Genomic DNA, 6978 nt, shown 5'->3' with positions numbered 1-6978 from the left:
CTGTCCTGGGAGGGGGCCAGAGGATCCAGTTTGGACTGGGACAGGGCCAAGTCTGTACGGGGAGGGGGCCAGGGGATGCAGTTTGGACTGGGAATGATCCCGGTCTGGACTGGGAGGGGGCCAGGGGATCCAATTTGGACTGGGACAGGGCCCAGTCTGTCCTGGGAGGTGGCCAGGGGATCCAATTTGGACTGGGAGAGGGCCCAGTCTGTCCTTGGAGCGGGTCAGGGGATCCAATTTGGACTGGGAATAATCCCAGTCTGTCCTGGGAGGGGGCCAGGGGATCCAGTTTGGACTGGGAACGATCCCAGTGTGTACTGGGATGGGGCCAGGGCATCCAGTTTGGACTGGGAATGATCTCAGTCTGTCCTGGGAGTGGGCAGGGGATCCAGTTCGGACTGGGAATGATTGCAGTCTGTCCTGGGAGGGGGCCAGCGGATCCTGTTTGGACTGGGACAGGGCCCAGTCTGTTCTGGGAGGGGCCAGGGTATCCAGTTTGGACTGGGAATGATCGCAGTCTGTCCTGGGAGGGGGCCAGGGGATCCAGTTTTGACTTGGACAGGTCCCAGTCTGTCCTGGGAGGGGGCCAGGGGATCCATTTTGGACTGGGACAGGGCCCAGTCTGGAATGGGTGAGGGGCCAGGGGATCCAGTTTGGACTGGCAATTATCCCAGTCTGGACTGGGATGGGGCCAGTGGATCCAGTTTGGACTGGGAATGATCTCAGACTGTCCTGGGAGGGGGCCAGGGGATCCAGTTCGGACTGGGAATGATCCCACTCTGTCCTGGGAGGGGCCATAGGATCCAGTTTGGTCTGGGACAGGGTGCATTCTGTACTGGGAGGGGCCAGGGGATCCAGTTTGGATTGGGACAGGGCCCAGTCTGTCCTGGGACGAAGCCAGGCTATGCACTTTGTTCTGGGAATGATCCCCGTCTGGTCTGGGAGGGGGCCATTGGATCCAGTTTGGACTGGGAATAATCCCACTCTGTACTGGGAGGGGGCCAGGGGATTCAGTTTGGACTGGGAGAGGGCCCACTCTGTACTGGGAGGGGCCAGGGGATCCAGTTTGGACTGGGTATTATCGCAGTCTGTGCTGGGAGGGGGCCAGGGGATCCAGTTTCGACTGGGAATGATCCCAGTCTGTCCCGGGGGAGTGGCCAGGGCATCCCGTTCCGACTGGGACAGCGCCCAGTCTGTCCTGGTAGGTGACACGCGGAAACAAACTTCACAACTCACACAGAGTTATAAAGCTGACATTGGTTTATGGCGGCGCCGGGTGCAAGGGGATTTCTCCTCCTAACATGCACACCGGGTTAAAACCATGACAGGTATTTAAAACAGTTAACGAAGTTAGTTACGCCTCCTGGTAATTAACTATTGGTTAATAATACAACTCCTTAATTAACTATTGGTTAATCCTTTTCTTACTTCATCTGAAAGTTGCAGTTCTCTTTTATTTCACCACGCACGCTCAGGGAGTAGGGGGCTAAATTGGGTTGGGGCTTCTCTAGCTGGGAGGTGTGTTTTTTACTATGAAAATGAGATTATAATGAGACAAGTTAACTGTAGGGCACTATTTTGGCAGTCTTTTCTATATTTCTACGATTCGTCCTTGCGCTAATCATTATTGCTAGTTAGCAGAGAGTCAGTGAAGACACTCTTTATCAGCAGAGAGTCAGTGCAGACAGTCTTTATCTCTAATATGTCTAAGTACGGGGTGCAGTTCTTACAAAGTATCTTCTCTGCACTTTTCTTTCTTACTTTTAGCCCTTGTTTCTCACGATGCCCTGTAACATTGTAAAGTTCCCCCAGGATCTAGTAAAAATCCTCCAGGATACTATCTTTTTGAATGTGAGGTATTGTGGTTGGAGTTCTTATTTTTAATTAGCTTAAGCAGGAATGTGTTCATTACTTGTAAAACATGCTCTGGAAGCTAGGCAGTATGCAGAGCTGAAAAGTAAACCCTCATCAGAGAATGTTCTGAGGGCCCCACAAGCTGTACCACGCACTTTTCAGAGTACTAGAAGTTGGGAAACTATTTGTCAAAATCGATGAAATACTGCCCTCTTTGGATTAAATTTGGTCTAGAGGTAGCTGCACTTGCAAGGAAAGAAAAGAGATCTGAAGAAAGAATAAAGGGACAAAAGATGCGGCTTGGCAACTGGGTGAACCTTCTACAGCGGTTGTTCATTGGGGAACCTTCATAATTTCTGAGTGGCAAATACAGTGACCCCCATCAAAGCGAGAGATATGGGTAGCCTGAATAAGAGCAACACGCCATGTACCGGTGTATTTTAGGATAATAGCGTAATGAAAAGAAAGGTGCCATGAAATGCAAGCAGCAGATGGATGCCTGACAGTAAGCAGGCGGTGGTTCTTGGTGTAATTAAGCAATGGAACTTCTTGCTGCTCAGTTTTGTGCATACTAACCTTTTGAAACGTTCAAAACCAAGGAATCCAAGCCCCCAAAAGAAAAGCCCATTGGAGAGCTTTCACACACAAAGACACATTCAGGAAGTATGACACAGGTGCAGTTTCTGCTACTAAGGAAATGGACTGAAATCTAGGACTGCTAGGAAAGACCCGTAACCATATTACGCGCTAGGATAAATGTTTTCTCTCTCTTCTGCCGATCCTGTTGTTTTTATTTCAGCTGAGACTGTTCAGTCTTCTTGACCTCACTTTGTGCATACTTCCCAGTGTTGTCCTCGCCTTCAAGGACAGAAAAACCCACCTTTAAAATACATTCTTCACAAGGGAACAGCAACAGCAAAATCACACATCTCTACTTCCGTTATTAGAAATAAACCAAACCGTTCCTCTGCCTGACCCTCCCTCCTAGCCATTAGCTTCCTGTTTTTCTTGCTCTCTGACAGGCCATTCATGGTTTCAGACAACCTACTCCATAGTCATGTGGTCTCCTTTACAGCTTCTTTAATCTTTTCCTCCAGTCAGGGTGAGAGTCCAGTCCTTCCATTATGTGCCAATGTACCATACGACCGGCCCAGAATTATGTCCTCCAAACACAGCAAATGAAATGAAATATTTAGTATGTGAACGGAACAAAGTCTCTAAGCTTAATTAATATATTCTAATCAGGTGACATAATGTAATCTGTTAATTATTCAGTAAAATGAATTGTAGGGAAAAAAGTAATGGCCTACAGATTTTCTAAAATCCAAACACCATCATTATGCCTCAGAGAACATTCATACAGTGATAGAAGATACTTCTTAGAAAAATTAAATAGTACACAAACAGGAATGCAGCACACCCATGTGTATTTAGCAACCTTTTTCAAAAGCTGTTCAGCTTGTGATTTTGACTTTTAGAAATGAAAGGCTTAGTCCGTGTGATTTAAGTTGTTAGCCAACAGTGTATATGCCTTCCTGTATTCATGTAGTATTGCCTACTTCTTCAACCCATTAGGCAGCCAGAGGCATATAGTATAGTGTCCTTTTTCAGCACTTACAGTCTGTAACAAGACTGTCCTCCGAGGTTTGTATGACTAAGCTTAAAAAATGTGTTTGTCAGAAAATACTCTTCCACCTAATGAGGCCTTTGTACCTACTGCAGAGAACATACGACAATGTGAGAGAAATGCTATGGAAACATTTGCTGTATACTGAATGTATTGTAGTTAGGAGTACACAGCAACATCACTACACTTCTTCCATTACACTGAAACAGTCGTTTCAACAGAGTAGTCCTTTCCTTTGGTACAACGCCCTGCCTTGCTGCTTATGGTCCTCTTAAGCATCTAAACTAACAGAGCGTAATTGACTGCTTTCGCTTTTAACAATTCACTCTCCATACAGCCAGCAAACACACTGCGTTCTAAGGTGCAACGTCCGATTCCCTTTCAGTCAGATGCTTGAAGATAGCTGCAAAGCTGAGGAACTACAGAACAGGAGACCTGGGACATCCAGGAGACAGAAAGGAGGCTTCAGCTGTATGTGTGGGCATGCAGTCACCAGTGAAACACTACGGGTGTGGAGCTTCAGGAGAGCATCTGCTTGGATAAAATGAGTATGTTCAGATTACCCACGCAACCTTCCTATGAGTGATGCACAGGGGCAGAAAGGATCTAACCGAATACAGGACACTAATCAAAATACAAAATCAAAAAGTTGGTAAGAAAATATCTGTTTACTTATCATTCAGATGCTGGAAAAAGCGCTGGTTATACACTTAGCTAAATTATAATGTTCTCATGTCTTTTATAGGTAATTTCTCAGTACTTACACAGAACAACGTCCACTGTATGTAGCTGAAGTCAGATTAGATTCATTCCTTTCTTTGCTTGCCTTACACTTCTCTGAAGCTGTCTTCTGTGCCTCTCTGCCTTAATCAGATAAACTTCTTAACCTATTCCTATTAACGAGACAGTAGGTTGAGCTTCAAAAGGGAACTTTTGCTGCCTGCTGATTAGATTGCTTTTAGCAAGGGTAGCATGTTGTGTAACTGAAAAAGCTGGCAGATGACTTGGAAAACAGAATCTTCACTTGAATTCTTAGTGAATGTTTGGGCTCACTGTGTTTGGAAAGCCTTCCTGTTTGTCATTAGTCCTGTGGTTGCCTAAATACTGGAAGATAGTTAATTGTGCATTTCGATGCCGTTGACTACTGTCTTAGTCTTTTGTGTTTTACTTCAAGCTCAGGCTCTGAACACCCAGAGATGCTTAAGAATCTCAGTTTTCATTACGAGGAAATGTTTTTGATCCTTGTGACTGCAGAGGAAAAGCTGAAAAGAAACAAAGAGGAGCAAAGCAGAGAGAGTAAGTAAACAAAACTCTGGGTTTCCCCACTTTCTGACTCTATAGCACCAAAAAACCCCGACAAACCAAAGCCAGGGAATTTGGTGACCAATTTTCTTGAATTCAATTGCAATTTTGAAAATTTTGCAACTTGCAATTTGCAAATTTTCCAAATTTCAGAGCAGAGGTTATGTAGCACCTGTTCAAAACACTAAGGCTATTAAAAGGTTATTAAAAGGCTAGCTCTATCCTGAAAATTTTTTTTTCCCACAGTGGACATTTGGGCAGCCTGATGGATCACTATTCAAAGTCTGCATGAGAGATCCTTGGTCTTGTACGCACTTCTAGGCTCGTTGTAATACTAACTACATGGGCAATTACCTAAAGGCTATGTACCTCAGGTATCTCAGGGACATCTCAGATACCTCAGAGAAGTAGGACATGAACTTGACGTCGGGGCCAACACACACAGGGCTGTTTACATTTCCCTGGGACTGCAGAACATTTCTGGAGAATCTTACCTGCTCTTTAACTGACTGCATGCTTCATGTGTTCTTTCTCTCTCCAGGACTTCCCCTGCCTCCCTGCCTTCAGGGAAAGTACACCAGAGTCTACCGACTCATTGGAACAAGTAAGTTTATTTCTGACCACGCAGAGATACAAATCTGGATACACGTGCAGCAAAATGCCCCTTTGTGAAACCTGGTGAAAAGAACGCAAAGGAGAAGTAACACAGTCACATTGCAAGCAGTTACCTCTTACTTTGACAGAGGGCCTTGGCAAAAAAACCCTAAACCAAACCATGCCAAAACTGGACCGTTAGTCGATACTGTAAGAAGAATACAAAGGCTTTGCTGAGACTGCCAATTAAGCATGCACTGGGTAAGATGGGGAACAACGGAGTTGTATGCATTTACAGCTAAATCCCAAGTTATTCATCAGTATATGAATAATTATTTTCTCCAGCGTGCCTTGAGTTTGTCTAGATTTAAGAAAATGCTTCACTGTCCTGAGCAGCTCCTTCTTATGGAGTGTGTTATAAATTCCTGGGCACGTAGCCTTTGTGAATGTTTTGGAGAATCCTGAAGTCCAGTAATCAGAAGCAAGCGAGGTGGTACCGCCAGGATACTGGAGCCAAAAGCAGGTATCAAGCTTGTCATTCCAGGCATAGGGGAGGTCATGGCAGTATGGCTTCTGGACTGCAGCTGACTGTATGCCTGTAGTCTCACTCAGAGAGACGCATACTCTTTCTTAGGAGTCACTCTTTCCTAATATTCCCTCCTTTTCTTCTCCATCTATATATTCTACGTTTTTCCTTTCATCTCCTCTGTTTAGCTTGTATTTAATGTTTCTGCCCCATAGACAGTACCTCGCTCAAACAATTCTGAAACAAGGAATTGGTGGGCCTTCCTGTGCACATTCAAGTGTGAAAAGGGTGAACCTAAATTAATCCTGAAACAACTCTGAAGACCAAAACTCTTTCATGTAGCCTGCTTTAGTCTTTTGTCTGTTTTAGAACAGGGAGTTTTACTTACTACAATTAAATCCACAAGATAAATAGAGGGAGATTAAACCATGATTTTTTTTTCCCACTGTCGAATAGATGGGTTAGTTCTGCTCTACGCAGGTTCACTGTACGCAGCAGTAGTGTCTATCATTCCAATGCAGCTTATCGGGTCTGTAGTTGTTCTTATTTTAATAATAAGCATATAAATTCTTTAACTTGGCAGATTGTTTGGGATCAACAGAGAAAGACTTTCTTTTTCATCTCTTGGAAAATAATGTTGCTGTCTGGCTGATGAGCACTAGCTCTCCTTTCCAGCATCTTCACACTACGCCAGACAAATTAGACAAGGTGCCACATCACCCCGTTCCATCTCACCGTAAAGTTTTCAGTAACACAAGAAACACTGCTTCGTGTATCTTCACATCGGGAAGTACAGGTGAGGATGTGTGCTAACAAAGTACAACTGCAGCTCTCTGAAAATTTAGCTGGTATAAATTTAGCAACAAAACAGGCGCACAAAAAGACAGAACTTGAATTTTTAAGCCAAGATAGGGAGAAATTCATTTAGTTAAAAGCATAGTACACTTTAAACCATTTTTGTCTTGGCATAACAAGGGCGTAATTCCAGTTAGTGACCTTTCACATAGCTATTCCATGGCTGAACTTTATTTCTTAAACATAAGGCCAATAAAGTCAGTCTCTAACAGCTGCTCAG

This window comes from Gavia stellata, unplaced genomic scaffold (genome assembly GCF_030936135.1).
Source record: "Gavia stellata isolate bGavSte3 unplaced genomic scaffold, bGavSte3.hap2 HAP2_SCAFFOLD_52, whole genome shotgun sequence".
Classification (NCBI taxonomy): domain Eukaryota; kingdom Metazoa; phylum Chordata; class Aves; order Gaviiformes; family Gaviidae; genus Gavia; species Gavia stellata.
The sequence above is the reverse complement of the archived record's forward strand: the minus strand, read 5'-3'. Positions refer to the sequence as shown.